Source organism: Ambystoma mexicanum, chromosome 9 (genome assembly GCF_040938575.1).
Source record: "Ambystoma mexicanum isolate Mex_15411 chromosome 9, UKY_AmexF1_1, whole genome shotgun sequence".
In the NCBI taxonomy this organism is placed as follows: Eukaryota; Metazoa; Chordata; class Amphibia; order Caudata; family Ambystomatidae; genus Ambystoma; species Ambystoma mexicanum.
This window is the reverse complement of record NC_090931.1, coordinates 352,115,500-352,132,937: the sequence shown is the minus strand read 5'-3', so window position 1 is coordinate 352,132,937 and position 17,438 is coordinate 352,115,500. Positions and strand designations below refer to the sequence as shown.

The window sequence follows — 17,438 nt, the reverse complement described above, 5'->3', positions numbered from 1 at the left end:
GCTTGCTTGGGATAACTTGATGCCTGCTTCCGGGGTTGCTGGACTTGGTCTTGGTCCCCGGGGGTAGGCATCATGACACAGCTCTACCCAGTGTTTTTTTTACCTACTTTGGTCATGTGCTTGTACCACATATTGTTAGATACTCAAGCAGTATCAGCGAGATACAGGTCCACCTCTCCATGTCTGTATGAGCACTGCGCTTACATCTCCTTACTGTGCCTACAGTGCTCCCCTGTCCACCTGACATGGTCGTTCCACCTGCTGAGGTCGGGGTAAAGCTATTTCTTTTTTTAATAACTGTCTCCATTACCTATGCTGCTTGGATCCTGGTGCAGCTTGAGCTTGACGATATAAGTTGTCTGCCTGAAATGCGCAAAACTGAGCGTTAATGTTTTAGAATTAAGTTTATTCAAACCCTGTGGACCATGTAGTCTGTCATGGCAAAAATGAATAGTTGTTCCCACACAGCTTTAATTTTAGGGTGTCTGAGGACTGCAGGACAGATGGTCTGCATCAGGTAAGCTTGCAGCATGGTCTGCATTAGGTAAGTTCTACTCTATGAGCCTGGCGCCTATGGCGCCAGGACTGACTCTCCATATGAGCCTGGCGCCATAGGCGCCAGGACCGCACCCAAACAGTCCCTAGCAGGGGTTTTTGGGCTTGCTCAAAATAACTTGATGCCTGCTTCCGGGGTTGCTGGACCTGGTCTGGGTCCCCGGGGGTAGGCATCATGACATCCTAAGCCATTTGCAGTGGTCCTTAAGGGAACTGCACAGGTTTCTGCCTAACAAATAGTCCCTTCAACAGCCCCAAGAAGCCTTACACTGATTGTTTTCACTTTATAAATGTATTGGAATAGAAATAGCATGCTTTTTTTAGTAGTATCCTGGCTGATCTTGCTAGGAAGTGTTTGTATTTAGACACAACAATATGTCCTTTATTTAGGCAGATTAATACTTCTGAGGTAGGTGTGCAGTAGTACTGTATTTGCATACAGATACTAGTCTACCCAATACATGAAGCGACTGGATGACTGTCCCCTCCCCCGTCATAGGTAGAATGTTAGTATAGAATTTTTGTATGCTAATTTTATTAAATGTTTTTATGTGATGTTTTATGATGCGCTAATATGTGCTGTATGCTATGTATAGTGTAAAAGGCTGTTCATACAACCATAAGTACTTAATAAAGCAAAGAAAAGAAGAAACAAAAAAAAGAATATTAAATACTCAGAAACTGCTCAACACATCTAGTAGCTTTTGTAATATTAGACAAGCCCAGCCCCTCTATTCTTATGTTATGTAGACCCCGACCATGATTCAGCATTGACTGAATTTCTGTCAGTTACGTAGCACTTCCGGTGCCCGCCTTAGTGTTACTGGTCACTTTAGTCATTGTTTTGACAAACGCGCTTCCTAAAACTAAACAATTGTTGTAGGCACTCAGCACCTTAGTCCTTTATGAATTTAGCAAGTGGGAAATGTCAATCAATGTCAAGGCCATACCCTAGATAGTAATTCTATGATACCTCAACATTTACGGACAGCCAACCCCTTCCTTTTGGCTGACGGATCACAAAGTAATTGCTTTTTAATTTAATTTCAGTATCAAGACCAGAATTTCAAAAATCAAACAGCCAATAAAAAGAGATCAGGAAATGGCCAGTGGTGTCTTTAACCTCTATTGTCGCTCCTATCACGCTCCAGTGAGACACCTACACTACCTAAGCTAGATGCAGCCGAAACCTGGAATCTGATTGACAGAACTCTCTCCCCTGTTTTTTTAAAATATTAGAACCCCAAAAAGTGCTATTTAAAAATCCCAAACCAAACAGCCCTGGTACACACATTTCATGGTTGAGTAAAAAACTGTTTATGCTCAGAGCCAAAAGGAAATGGCTCACCACTAAGTCTACTGATGACCTTTTTTCTTCTCCAGCAACTCTTTTACCAGCATAACAAAAAAATCCTAAACGCTAAAAGCTAAAATGAACGACAGCATTCTTACTTCTGGTAATGAGTCAAAAGAATTGTCCAAACGTACATAGAAGCTGAAATTGAACCATCAACATTGCAAATTATTTTTCTGAAAAAGTTAAGATCTCTAACAAAACCTGTTTGAATGAAATGTTTGTTACCTGATATTATGAACGGTTAAATTGATTAGTTAACCCCCACACATTTGACCTATTTTTACCTTGACCTTTTATTGAGTTTGGTACTTTTCTTGGTGAATCTAAGCCATCGGGCTCTCCCAGAGATATCTATTGTGCAAAAATAGCAAAGTCAGTGCTACTGTTAGTTGTAGAACATTTTATAAATGTTATCAATAAATCTCTTAACACTGGGCATCCACCTTCCTTACAACATGCATTGGTGCTGCACTTCTTAAAAAGAAGGGCACTGACCCCACAGACTGTGACAATATTTTATCAATTTCTAGATTTCCGTTTTCAAGTAAGCCTGTTGCTCCTATCCCACATAGCATCAGTGGGAATTCTTCATTCTGGGCAGTCAGGCTTGCGACCCGGTGCTGGCACCGGGTAGATAGTGGCCTCAATGGCAGCCAGCATCAGGAAGATGAATGCAGTGTCTGGGATTACTAGCCCTTGTAAACCTCTCATCAGTCTTTGACACCGTAGACTATGGGATCTTCCTAGTCAATCACCACCGCTTTGGATAGAGGGACATGTCCTTGCATAGGCTCAGAATTTTCTTTCTGACAATTGCTATGGTGAACCATGAATCTGCCGTCTTCCCAGTAACCTGCAGAGCTTCAATTAATCCCACCTGAATCTTCTCCCTGGTCGCTGCCATCAAGTACGCCCCCAAAGGTTTTGTGATACCCATGTATGGCAGTTTTTTCCCCTTTCCTTTCACTCAACCTCCTTTTCTTTTCCAACTTGCACCTCGAGCACCAATGGCTCCACCACCTTGTCCGTTTGAACCTCCACTGAGCAAATTATCTTTTCATCCCTCAAGGTTCCAATGACCTGTACACCAACTTCTTTCCTTACCCCTTGCACACCAGACTCTTAATTTCCCGTCCCCCTTCTCGTGTCCCCTCTCTGCCATGCAGATGACCATTCCCTTTCCCGCTCACCTCTTTCCACACAGCCCGTCTGTGGTCCGGCGTCCACACCGATGCTCCTCATCTCTTTTCTTAGAGGGCTCCTACTGTGGGGACAAAAACATATCAGCAGACTCACCCAGCCAATAGTTCCCCCGACCTCTTGCCCCCCTTATAATTACAAGATATAAGTATTATAATAATTATTACCCTAACACATTTTTTTTTTTAAAACCCCTCTTAATATTTCCAAATTGCCCTAACAGGCCCCTTCTAGCTCCTACCCAGGCTCAACTAGGCCCCAAAAACGAACTTTTCACACCACCCCCTGGAGGATTGAAAGCCTAACTGCACTTGTCCCAAAAAGTTATTTATTAGCCCCTTAAAATTACCCTTTCCAATTAATCCCTAACTTGAACCGCTTTCCAAAGTCCTTGTCAGGGATGGCACTCTATTAAGAGTGGCACAGGACACCCAGAAAGAGTTTGGGTGGTTGTGCCAAATAAAGTGGACAGACAAGAACACACACAGCGGAAAGGAAAGAGAACGAAGAGTAGGCAAGAGTAGCAAGGGAATAGATACAGAATGAATACCCTCTTGGGGTGTATGCAGATATAGGAAAAGAGTATTCCACGAACCTTGGAAATACTCTAGCCTTCTGCACAGTTTGCTATAACAGAGGCCCACGCTGTTTGCTCATGACTTGGAACAGCAGCTATGGGTGTCTGTAATGTAGAAACGAGACAAGGGAAGGGGCAGAGGTTGACTGATGGGAACCAACAGTCAAGCTCTGTACAAAAGGGTCTACAAACAGTACAAGAGAAGATACTACAGACAAATCCAGGGAAGGAGGTGATAGCAAACTAGCAGAAGGAAATGAAGGGAAAGTCGTGTAACAGGATAGGATAGCAGAGAACAGTAAGGAACAAGGTTGAGAGCTCAGAGGAGCAGGAAAGCAATGAGTAAGCCCACAGGAGTGGGACTGTAAGGTAGAAAGCCCAGAGGAAAAGGGCTTAGAGCAGCAGAGTAAAGCAGACTGCACGGCAAGGATCCCAAAAAGGGCCGGGCAGTAAGGAGTGAACCCTGAGGGACAGGGCCGCTGAACGTAGAAGGTAGCAGAGGACTGTAGAGGGCTGCTAGGCCGAGAACCCAGCAGAAAAAGGTAGGTAGTAGGCAGCGGAGCGTGATAAGCTGCAAAGTAGGAAGGCCCAGAGGACAAGGGCTGTAGGTAGCCAGAGTGAGGTAGGCTGCAGAGCAGGGAAACCAGAGGACAAGGGCTGTAGGTAGCCAGAGTGAGGTAGGCTGCAGAGCAGGGAGCCCAGAGGACAAGGGCTAAGGCAGCCGGAGTGAGGCAGGCTGCAGAGCAGGGAGCCCAGAAGACAAGGGCTGAAGGCAGCCGGAGTGAGGCAGGCTGCAGAGCAGGGAGCCCAGAGGACAAGGGCTGAGGCTGGAAGGCAGCAGAGCGTGATCAGCTGCAATGTAGAGAGCCCGCAGGGCAAGGGCGGAGGCTGGAAGGCAGCAGAGCGTGATCGGCTGCAATGTGGAGAGCCCGGCAGGGCAAGGGCGGAGGCTGGAAGGCAGCAGAGCGTGATCGGCTGCAATGTGGAGAGCCCGGCAGGGCAAGGGCGGAGGCTGGAAGGCAGCAGAGCGTGATCGGCTGCAATGTGGAGAGCCCGGCAGGGCAAGGGCGGAGGCTGGAAGGCAGCAGAGCGTGATCGGCTGCAATGTGGAGAGCCCGGCAGGGTAAGGGCGGAGGCTGGAAGGCAGCAGAGCGTGATCGGCTGCAATGTGGAGAGCCCGGCAGGGCAAGGGCGGAGGCTGGAAGGCAGCAGAGCGTGATCGGCTGCAATGTGGAGAGCCCGGCAGGGCAAGGGCGGAGGCTGGAAGGCAGCAGAGCGTGATCAGCTGCAGTGTGGAGAGCCCAAAGGAGCAGGGCTGTGAGGCAGGGAGCCTGGAAGGCTATGGCTGGAGGCAGCAGGGTGGAGCAAGCAACAAGGCAGGGTCCAAGCAGGAGAGAAGGTAAACAGCATACAAGATCCGTCGGAAGACGCAAAAGGTGGAGGAAGGACTCTCAGATGCAAGAGGCTGAGCCACTGCAGGCAGCAGCCTTTATACTGCCTAGCCCAGCACAGAGGCAGGCTAATTGGTTGCACCTGGCTAAGCACACCTGCAGGCAATCGGCCACCTCCCTTTCTGTTCCTGGGCTGGTGGAAGCAGGGCAAGTCTCTAGGACTTCTGGGGGGTGTAGTTCCTTTGATAACCAATAGGAACAGCCAGGAATCGATGCTTGTAGCCAGGTGCATTATGGTATGCGTAGTTTGTTGGAAATAATAATAAAGCACCAAAGTCTCGCAAATGGGAAATAAAGTTCCCAAAGTAAGAGTCTGTTGTAAGTAAATGATAAATATATAGTCCAAATTGAGCGTAAATGGATGCGCCCATGGCACAGGCATGACAGTCCTTCACTCTTTTGGCAACACCATTTCACACCTACACTGACGAAACCCAGATTGTTTTACATCTGGACGGAAATGCCCACTCTTCCTACAACAACTCAAAAAACTGAGATCCTTCTGGGCAGGCTTAAGGTGACCTCTTGCAACTTCTCCTTTTGGCCTTAAGCCCTGGGATCCTGTCTGTCTCCAACCATCTGAAAAAGTGTCAGACCTGGGAGTAATTTTTGACAGCCAGCTCACTGGTATTCTACAAATAAAAAAAGAAGTGGGGTTGTGTTTTCAGCAAGTAAGTCATTTCAAAAACGTCTTTTAAAGTAATTTTTTATCCACAAGATCCAAAGAGCGAACACCCTTGTTTGATCCATATTATATTTCTATAATGTAATACATTTCGGCTTACTAAAGTATTTACCAATGAGATTGCAGCATGTCGAAAATGGGCTAGTAAGGGCTCCTGGCACACTCCTTGAACAAACACTGACTTCTAAAACTCTTTCACCACTTCATTGCATGTCTCGGGAGGATATCTCAAGTGCTTTTGAGTCAAGATGATGCAGAGCAACACAGGTTCGATCCCCAGGTCTGACCTTAGAAACCTCTGGGTATTAAGCACGTTGTAAATAACCAATTACAATTACGAAAACTACATGCTTTTGAAAGGCTGCATTACGTTTAGTACTCTTTGTTCCCCTGAAAAGCCTATTATCAAGTTGGATCTGTTTTATGGCAGAGAGCTTCAGGGAATTTGCAGCCACCGGCGCACAATGCTCGGTTGACAGCAATCTATGTTTAGCTCCAAAGTCTCTCTCACTCCAAGATATTGGGCTTCATTCTGAGGTGGGCGCAAAAGGATACCGGGCACCGTTAATGACACCGGTGCCGGTAATCCCTTTGCGCCCTATTCCGAGGTCCCTTAGCGGGTCCCTCCCTTAACGCCTGGTTTTACTGGTTTTACCAGGCGTTATGGACGGGACCCGTTAAGGGATACCGGAATCAATAACGGTACCGCAATTTGACACCTTCCAACTTCCCATTGAGCCCTATGCGTATGCAGTGTACTCAACTAAAAAGAAAGCATAGCGAGCTGTTAACCAGCACATTTGTATATACTTTCAATAGTTATATATGACGGTGACAGCTGGGGTGTATCTCAGTCTAATTCATACCCTTTCATGTCTCCTCAACATTACCAGCATTGTGGTGCCCCTGCTTTACTTAATTTAGGAGCAGAGAACCATAGCTCAATATTGATGGAGCTGCAAATGACATAAGAGATATTTCATGCTGTGGAAAGCGCTATATATACCTGAAAGAATCCCTTTGAGGTAATAACCATTTTGTCACATTATGAAAATAAGGCACAGCGAGGCACCGTGATTTGGCTAGAGTCACATTCTTTGGTCAAGGGAAGAAGCTGGAATGTTATGGTGGTATGGTGCTGGATAAATGTGGCAGTAACGCATTATTGCCACTTTTAGCAAAGTGCCATACTATGCATTTGGAGGAAAAGTAGGGGGAAATATCTCTAGCACTTCGGTAGAAGTGTTTGATTTTCTCCACTTTACATCCAAAAACTGGAAGAATTACTGTAGGTGTAAATATCATCTGTGGTAATTTCACCACAACTGCAATGGAATCATGTGGGATGCCATGAATGGGGGCGACACCATCTGACCACCACTTGTAATCAGGCAAATGCACAGCTTATATAAGTGATAGTAACTGTAAATGAGTATGAAGTATTCCCCCCCGGAAATATTGCCATACACATAATGACCTCCTATATCTCCTCACATCCTATCTTTAAGTTAATGACAACATTGAATGCAATCTGCATAGTTGTCTTTCAAAAGATATAGGGCCTCATTACACGGTAGGCGGTAAGGGTTTACTGGTACGGGTAAAGGCACCGGTACCAGTAAACCCTTACCGCCTTACTACGAGGTCCCTTTGCGGGACCCGACCTTAACAGCTGGTGTAGACCAGCCGTTAAAATTGGGCCCCGCAAAGGGACCTTGGTGCTAATTACGGTACCGCAATTTGCGGTACCGTAATTAACCCCTTCTCCATTCCCATTGAGCCCTATGGGGCAAAAATGGGAATGGGGAAGGGCCATGGAGAAAGGGGGAATTACCGCCCCGCCAACTTTGGAATGGGATGGTAATTCCCCTTTTCTCCATGGTGGTACCGGTATGGTACCGACGGCAACCATGGTGCTAATAGCACCATGGTCTACCGCATTCCGTGTAATGAGGCCCATAGTAGTCCTGTGTGCTCTTTAAAGATGACTTGCAAAGCACGAAATCAGATCATAAACCAACCTGACAATAAACACATTGATCCCCTCTGAAACAGCAAGAGTTCACAACAGATAATGCTTATCTGCAAAAAGATTAGAAGGCACTCCAGCAAAGTAGCTAGATTAAAATTGTACCTTTTAGTCTCCACACTACAATGCAATAACGAAAAAATTTGTGTCTATTAAGATCGGTGACCTACATTAATTTTCCACAAGTAACTGTTTCAGACGTTGCTGTACATGGGGTTGGGGGGTGTTAACATGCATCCATCTATTATTTAGTGATTGATTCGTGTGGAGCCTTCAGGTATGGAAGGGAACACTTGTATCTACATTTTCTATAATATAATGGCTAAGGGAATTGTACTTCCAGATTGTTCAAAATGTATCGGACTGATTCAAATTAATATTTGAATCAAAAATAGACCAGACTTTAGATTTATTTCTAAAGTCAGGGTGCTAAAACTCTGCCTTAAAAATTAAAACGCTCAATTTATTTGGCAGCTCAGCAGCTCTGGTTCCACATACATTGATTGTTGCTTATCAACCAAGAACCCACACACCCATGCTAGGGCTGACTGCTTCTGGAGCATCATGCCACAAAGCTGGCTATACCCAGCTGAAACTTCGAGACACCGCTGAAGCAGTAGCAGTGCAGTTTGTGAACCAAGGTAAGTTGAATATTAACATAGAAAAGTATATGTATTTGCGTGCATGTTTGAATGTATTACAATGGGCCTCATTACGAGTATGGAGGCACCCATGCCCTTAATAAGGGCATGGGTGCCTCCATACTGGGTTCCAGGTTCGGGTCCTGCGAAAGGGGACTTACTGGGCCATTCTGACCTTGGAAAGCCCGGTAAATCCCTTTTGCGGGACCAGGACCCGATACTTCCCCATTCCCATTTCAGCCCCCATGGGCTCAATGGGAATGGGGAGGGTGCTAACAACTGGCCCGTTAATAACGGGCCCGTTTTTAGCACCCTCTACTGCTAGCGGGTCCCACTGCAGACCTCGGGATAGGGCAGCCCGTAATGAACGGTGCCGGTCCCTTACCGGCACTGTTCATTACGGGACGGCCAGAGTCCTAATGAGGCCCACTGTGTGCCTGTGCAATGTTTGGAATATTTGTGCACGTGAGCAGCTGTACAGTTGCAAGACTGTTTTATTGTATTACACTGTGTGTCTGTGAAATGTTTGGAATATTTATGCACATGTGTATGTGCGTTTGTGTGAGCGAATGTCTGTGTCAGACTGGGGTTTGTGCCGTGCCGTGTGCAAGAGTGATGAATCCATGTGTTTGGCATGCAGAGTTTGGACCAGAGGGGTTCATGTGATTTGTTTATAGTGACCATTATTGATATGAATTGTGTTTGCAGATTCATGAAAGACATTGGTGGTCATTCCGAGTCGGGCGGTAAGGGTTAACTGTCACCGTTAACGAGACCGGTGCCTTTAAACCCTTACCGCCCTACTCCGAGTTCCCTTTGCGGGTTGGTACTTAACATCTGCTTTTTGCAGGCGTTAAAAAACCAACCCGCAAGGGGACCTAGGAGCTAATTACGGCACCGTAATTTACGGTGCCGTAATTAGCGCCTTCCCCATTCCCATTGAGCCCTATGGGGCAAAAATGGGAATGGGGAAGGGCCCTTGGTGAATGGGGAATTACCGACCCCGCCAACCTTGGAATGGGGCGGTAATTCCGCCATTCACCATGGCGTAGTCGGAAAGATAACGGCGTCAACCAAGGCGCTAATAGCGCCTTGGTTAACGCCAGGGTCGGAATGAGGCCCATTTACAGTGACCATCACAGGCATGATTGTGGCCACAGATTAATGAAGGTGATTTGCAGTAGTGACTTACTGGCAAAGACTGTTGCTGCAGCTTCACAAAAGTGTTGCTTTACAACAGTGACTATATTTGCATAATTGTTGGCACTGGCATACTGACTTACATAGCCAGCACAGCTTCTTGAAAGTGATTTTCCTTAGTGACCATACTGGCATAGACTGTTGGCACAGCTTCATGAAAGTGATTTGTTTACAGTGACAATACTGGCAGAGACTGTGCCTAGAGCTTCATGAAAGTGATTTAGAGTGGAAATGCTGGCATATATTGAGGTGGTTGCTGCCTAAACATGACTTGCAATGACACTGCTGGCATATGCTGCGGCCAATGACAGACATGTAAATGTGGTAAACATGGATCTACTGGATTTTCTCATGTGTTATAGAGAACCAAATGCAAATTGCATGTATTTTTACAAAATTATCTCAAAACCTGAGCTGTAAAATGTTCCATTTCAAAACATTATTTTAAAAAATGCCTCAGGGGGAGATCTACATTGCCAAAAGCTAGGCCACACACATTCATTTATGGCAGCTGGCATTGCCTGTTCATTAAAAATACTCATCTGCAACCTCTGGCCTCTCACCTTGAATGAAATTTCAGGGCCCCCTCAGCGGCCACCCACCCAACTGGCAGCAAAAGCTGCTGCCACCATTGGCATGTGCATTTTAATATTACTGGCCACAGAGAGAGAGTGCGGGTACATTTGTGTGTCAGGGTCTAGGCACTGCACCCTTCTTTCTGCTCTAGGTGAAAGATAAGGTGGATTGAAAACATAATTACATCTTTCATCTAGTACAGCATGTGGTGTGCCCCTACACATATTATTATTATTGTTTTAATCATTATGCGCACTGTCTTACCTGTTTGAGTAAGCACCTGCTTCTGCTCTTGATGTTTGACTGATTTTTCAGACTTTGAATGCGTGTGGTAGTGTACTTTTGTGTGTAGCCCTTCTGCCATATTTGTTTGTAAATCTGCTGAGAGAAAACGCACTCTCCGTAACTGTTGAGCATAAGGCTCCAGCTCATTTGACTACATTTCCCAGTTTGCCTGTGTTACTATTTCTGGAAATGTCAAGCGCGTTAGCGCTGGCGCTTCTGTGTCAAGCCGGTCTCCGCTGGTATAAAGTAGAAAGCTCCTGTTTTTACGATCGTCTTGCCTGTTTGAGTAAGCACTTGCTCCTGTTCTTGATATTTGACTGCTTTTGCATACTTTGAATTGCATGTGGAAATGTGCTTTTGTGTGGAGCCCTTCTGCCTTATTTGTTGGTAAATCTGCTGAGAGAAAAAACACTCTCCGTATCACGTTGAGCATAGGATTCCAGCTCATGTGACTACATTTCCCAGCTTGCCTGGGTTACTATTTCTGTAAACGTCAGGCACTTCTGTGTCAAGCCGGTCCTCACCGCGCCCGACCATAGCATTGTGGCAACAGTTTTTTTAGTCCGTCCTGAGGTCTATGAAGGTACTTAGTAAGCTAGTGGCTTTATGTATCGATCTAGGCATATTTACTAATTTGCGTTACCATATTAGCGCAGCTTGCCTTTATTAGCATATCTCCATATGTACTTGTTTCAACTAAGTTTATTATCTGGTTACTTTGTTTCAGCATGGACTTGCCATGTGACTTAAATCTCCTGCTAGCCGCACAAAAAGCTGGACATATGGCCTTAGTACAAAAATATTTAACCCTGATAGTTGATTATCCTTCGTCTCTGGTGCCAGAATCAAATTTCTCTTGTTTACTTGAACCAGGCTCACTATGTCCACTGACAAGAAATGTTGCACTGATCCTGTCCCAGGGGCTATTTTATATAATTCTGGAGCTACTCCAGAGATTTTGACTTCTAGCCCACCTAATAAAATTGATGCAGATTTTGTTTCCTCCATTTCTCATACCAGCTTTTTCCATGAGGACAAATCCCCCTCTTTGGCAACTTCTTTGTCTTCACGAGATACAGGTTCTGCCGGTCAACTGGGAATTCTCTTTCTGAACCTATGACCTTACTTCCAAGTCTCAGCTGGGAACTTAAAATGGCTTCTCAGACTCTTCCCTATTCAGATGATCAATCTCTGAAAATTGATGTCGGTCTGAATCTTTGGGCACCACCCAATCACAGACCCTAAAATGTGCCTTACTGAATACCAGGTCACTTAATAAGCATGCCATCAACATGCATGATTATATCTAAGAGTCAGATTTAGACATGCTTTTCCTAACTGAGACCTGGATTACAGATACCAGTGGCCTTACGATCTCACTTGCAACTCCTGATGGACACACCAGTACCTGCCAGAACTGCGCTCTGGAACATGGTGGGGCTGTGGCAATTATTGCTTAAAAACATCTAACATCTTTCCTGGCTCCTAGCGCTTGTCAAACTATTAGAATTCTTCAATTAAAAATTACTCCCAATCTTTGTAGTTGTCTGAACTTTATCCTAATCTATAGACCCTATGTTGATATGCCTAGATTCAATGATGATCTCCTAGTGGCTTTAGGAGACTTCAATGTCCCAAACTGTTCCACCTTACTAGTTGGTGACTTTAATCGCTGGCTAAATCACAAGTCTGATAAAGAGGCTTCCACACTTGTTGCAGCCTTAAATAAAATAGACTTTTTTGTGGCCAACAGCGATCCCACCATAGCTAAAGGTAATACTCTTGATTGGGTTGCTGCTAAAAACCTTGATGTGCACATTAACAACACCACTCCATGTACATGGTCTGATCATTATGCGATTGTCTTTCAGATTCAGTTGCATGATCTTCCCCCTAATGTCAAAAATCCTTTAACGAAAGGGTCTAGCCGAAACATTAATAAACTTTGCTTGATGGATCCTTAGACCTGTATTGATCAGGTTGTGCTTTCCTCAAATTATTCGGATCCCCCAGCTAACTTGGTTACGATCTTCAATTCTGTTATGTCTCAAATGCTTGACACAGTGGCCCTGCTTAAGCCCAAATTGATTAGAAAGAATCCAGGTAATAAAAAATGGTTCACTCAATTACTTTGTTTATTGTAAAGGGATAAAATAAAGGCAGGGGATAGGTGGCTAAAAGACCCTACTGATGCAAATAAGAATAACTGTAAGGCTCTCAAGAAAGTCTACTGAGTTGCTATTCTGGAAACAAAATAATTTTTGCTTAATAATCAGATAGATGAGGTGAATAGCAACTCCAAAAAGCTTTTTGAGATCCTTAATCACCTGGAGTTTCCAAAAGCTCTGCTGACAACTGTATTCCCTACTGATCAGGATTGTACCAGAGTTCAGCTTGCCTTTTTAACTAAGATCTTGAAAGCTTGTGCTAAGATCAAGCATTTTTTGTCAATACATCCGCCTGACCCCCCCTTTTATCATGAAATCCTCCCGGGTAGGACAGCAGCACTTTGACGTTCATTCTGTCTCGATCTGCGATATGGTCAAATTCTTGTCTACAATGCATCCTGCCTCCTGTCCAGAAAATGTGATTCCACCAAAAACGAATTCTCATTAATAAAGAGATATTTGCCGATTTCTTGTTAGACTAGTCAACTCATTGTTTCATCAGAAACAAGTGCCGGAAGACATTAAGGTGGTTGCAGATGATGAAATCAGGCCTGGACCCTATGGAGGCTGGTAATCTGAGGCTCTCACTAACTGTAACATCTTGTTGAAGATCCTTGACAAAATTGCTACATCTCAATTGCCGGAATCCTCTAATATTTTGATCCCCAGAGAGTCGGGATATAGACCTTTCATAGCACCGAAACAGCCTTGCTAGACCACCAGACCCATATGTTAAGTATTATCGACAGGCGTCATACTGGTCTATTAATCCTTTTAGATCTCTCAAGCCTTCATTTCCTGTGGTGTTCTTCAGGGAGCATTCATGTCTCCCATACTTTTCAATCTTTACATCAGGCCCTTGTGTAGCATTCTGGAAGATATGGGGTCTTTTTTCTAATTATGCCGATTACACCCAACTGGTGCTGGAACTATCCAGTGACTACACCCTGAAGTACATATATTCTTCGATTGAGTCCTGGATGAATACCAATTGGATGTGTCTTAATGGCAACAAAACTGAGTTGCTGATGTTTGGTCTATCTCAATCTAAGGCTAAACTAGGCCATAAATACTCTCAGATTATGTTGCAAGATGAAAAGTGTCTTATTTCAATAACCCTTTACTGGGTCTAACCACTTCTTTAGGCTTCTTTGTCCCGTCTGTATTCTGTTTGTTGCCTTGTGCTTATGTTTTGGTGAGCCCTGATGCCTGTGGGCTACAGCGCCTTATGAATAAATAAATAAATAAAATTGTGAATGTGTGTTGGCACACCCAGGAGTCTGTGCTTCTTCATGACAGCTTCAGGTCTGGGCTTGAGCTCTCAGAAAAGCTGAATAATTGTGTGAGGTCATGGTAGAATGAACTACTTGCCTGCATTACTTATGTATTGCCAGACAACTGGGGAATTCTCGAGAAGGTAGAATTTACTGAGTAATCAGGTGGAAGGTTTGAAAGTGGAAAGACAGAGATGATGTGATGGCAGAAACTCTGCACAGTGGAGAGAGCTAAAACTGGCAGCTTCAGCTGCTCAGGAAATCGAGGGTAGGTGGTAGGAGCATGAGCTGCAGACCATCACCTGCACTCAGTCTGCAAACTACAAGAGGAGCGAGTGGTGCACAGGATATGATGAGTCACAGAATATATTTTGGGTGGTTTCAGCCTTAACCGGATGAATAAGTTAAGATTTGATAATGAGCTGTGAACAGATGTTAAGAAGTATCTCTGGGTGTAAAGCCTGTGGCAGCAACCTTAGTAGAACTTGGAGATCACTGTTTACAATGCCAGATGCCTAATGTTGGCTACACAAAGCATGTTTCGTTTCAGTAAACTTGGCACAAAGTTCTGGTGGTTGGCCCTTCTACAATGAAGAAACCCAACTCCGGAACACGCTGACTCTTTCCCTTCACATGACAAAAGATTTTATTAAATTCTCTCCTGAACCGTTGCTAAAGACGTTTAACTAAAAGGTATGTATAATTGGGGCCATACATTATGGAGCACCACAATTGACAGTCATGTGTTGTGCATGGTCTGTAAAATGAAGAGGACATTTCTTTACAGAATACTGGTTTCCTGGTGATTCTTCCAAGAGTGGGGGAGTGCCTCTCACCTAGACTGTAAGAAAAACAGTCTCAACATATATATATATATATGCTGAGACTGTTTTTCTATATATATATACTAGCGGTACCACATGGCGTTGCACTGGTCTGTAGTAGCTGACATGCATGTTGGGTTCTGCTATAGCCTTGTTTATGTATTATTGTATCATAACTTCATATTTTTGAAAAATCGCAAAATGTTCAAATTTCACTATTCCCAGTACACACCAGACTGGTAGTCAACCTTGTGTCCTAACTCCTAACTTCCTATTTCTGGAGAAGTCGCAAAATCGATAATCTCCCGAAATTGCCTATACAGATAGCACAGGGACGGACCCCACCCTGACCAGGACAAATGGGTTGGTTTGGTCAGATTTCACCATCGCCAGTACACACCAGACTGGTATGCTGACCTCGGGCCAAAACTTCAGCCCACTAACTGTTGTGGGACTGGAGCCAACAATCACAAAATCGGCAATCTCCCGAAATCAACTATACTGAGAGCACAGGTCCGGACACTGCCCTGTGCAGGGCGAATGAGTGGGGTTGGCCAAATTTCACTATAGCCAGTACAACCCATACTGGTATGCTGACCGTGGGACAACATTTCAGCCCATCAACTGTTAAGGTGCTGGAGCTAGCCCCGAACATACAAACACACTTTCACAAATATATATATATTACACGGCCTGCGATAGCGGCCGTGTAGTTATGGTTAAGTTGCTAAACCCATAGGAAGAGCACTTTTTGGGTGGCTTATGACTTCGCTCCCCCTGGACGAAACCTCACCAAACTTTGCAAAAAAAGTATAAGCCCCACTCTGAATTTATTTGGCAAGTTTGGTGAGGTTTCGTCAAGGGGGGGTTCAAAGTTATAGGGGAGGTCACAAATTATTTTGTTCCATAGAATGAATGAAAAAAATATTTTGCTCACGATTACAGCCCAAACCGCAGCACAAATTTTCACCAAATGTGCGGCAGGAGCGGCGGCTTGGTCCTGAAAGCGTGCTTTTATAAATTTGGTGGAAATCCGTCCAGTAGTTTTTTTTTAAAACAGGCAAAATGTAGGTGCCAAAACAATTGTGATATCTGCCTCCACTTTGCGGACCCACTTCCCTGTTCGGTCTGCAAACAGATCTCTGATTGGTCCGGGCGACGCGTGATGTCCGCGGACATGCAACGTGCCCACTGATTGGCTGGAGGAAAGCGTGATGTGCCTCACATTTTCCCAAAACGGTGCCATGTTGTATTCAGAGATATCAGTGGATAGCGCAGTGGGGGACAGGGCTGGGAAACATGTTTTAGGGTATTTGGTGTTTGGAAAAGGGGCTGGGAAGGGTGGGGGAGTGAAAGATGGTTGATATGATGTATTTGTTTAGGTGGAAGAAGACCGTTTGGGGAGCAGCAGCCCGCGGACACAGCGGTAGTCTGCGGACAGGATTGCTGGGCTGCTTGTTTGATGAATTCAGGGAGGCTTCATTAGGGTAAGTGAGTGGAATGTAGATGATATGAGGATGGTTACAGATGGGCTCTGCTCACAAGAATCTAGGCACTAGCACATCTACTGCACTGTCATAATGCCATAACAGTAATAATTTATCTAGGCACCTAGCTTATGTGTGTGGGTTGTCACCATTGGTCAGATTCTTGGGTGCATGGCCCTATTATGCTGTGGTGGTTGTGGCTAGTCCCTAGACTCTTGGGTGCATGGCTATAAGCATTGTAATAATATGTGTACAGCAATGGAATTTGGCTATTGGAAAGAAGTATTGCAGTAATTTGTGTATAGTGAGTACACATACTGTATAGGAAGTGTACATCTTTTGGAACACAGTGAAACAATAACATTGAATGGAAATGGTACTTTCTATTGATGTAACATTGCGGGCACAGATTGTGTTTGTTGTACATTGTAATGCATGAGAAATCTTTATTTCTTTCTCTGTGTTTGGTGGGGAGTTGAGGAAACATGTTTGGAGTTATTTGTTGAGTGAAGAGGGATTTTTAGAGTAGGGATTGGAATGTAGATGATATGGTGATATTTCCATAGGTGAAAAATAGGTTCTATCTGTAGATTGTGTTTGCATTGTGAAGTTAAAGGCAAATTGTCATGTGTTGGTTGGAAGTACAGCACAGTGACACATTCTTTGTGAAATGAAAGGGGAAGTGCGCTCAAAAATGTCATTGTTCTGATCGTACGGGCATCTCCTGTTAAGCATACTGTGATTAATTATAAAAGTATTTCTATGCATCTTACCTTACTTTTAGTCACTTACATTAATGTGAAAACAACGGGTTGGGTGCAGTGATCTTGTGCTACTGTTAACAGTTGATGTGTCGCCCTAAATTCAAACTCCCTTGCGGCACCAATACAGATAGGCCTCACCTGAAGCTGATGTAATTTGTCCCAACGATCTGCGCCACCTGTTTTTATTACATTTGTGGGCATCGTTCCCAAACGTGTTTTGTTATCATTTACGTTAAAACGTTACTTAACACAGAACCAGGAAGATAAACACAGATATCGCCATACAGATCATACGTTCTCTTTCTTGCCAAAAATTGCATTGATATATAGAATTTTTTAAGGAAACACTTATAGTTTGCAAATGG

General features: G+C 44.4%; 1 long non-coding RNA gene across 1 annotated transcript in view; it reads right to left on the bottom strand.

The window, feature by feature from the left end:
• LOC138488048 (uncharacterized) overlaps positions 1-17,438 on the bottom strand; it is a 176,833-nt gene that overhangs the window by 132,215 nt on the left and 27,180 nt on the right. Inside the window, exon 2 of the long non-coding RNA XR_011274586.1 lies at positions 3,103-3,176. This is a non-coding gene — a long non-coding RNA (uncharacterized lncRNA). The remainder of the gene's footprint in view (positions 1-3,102; positions 3,177-17,438) is intronic.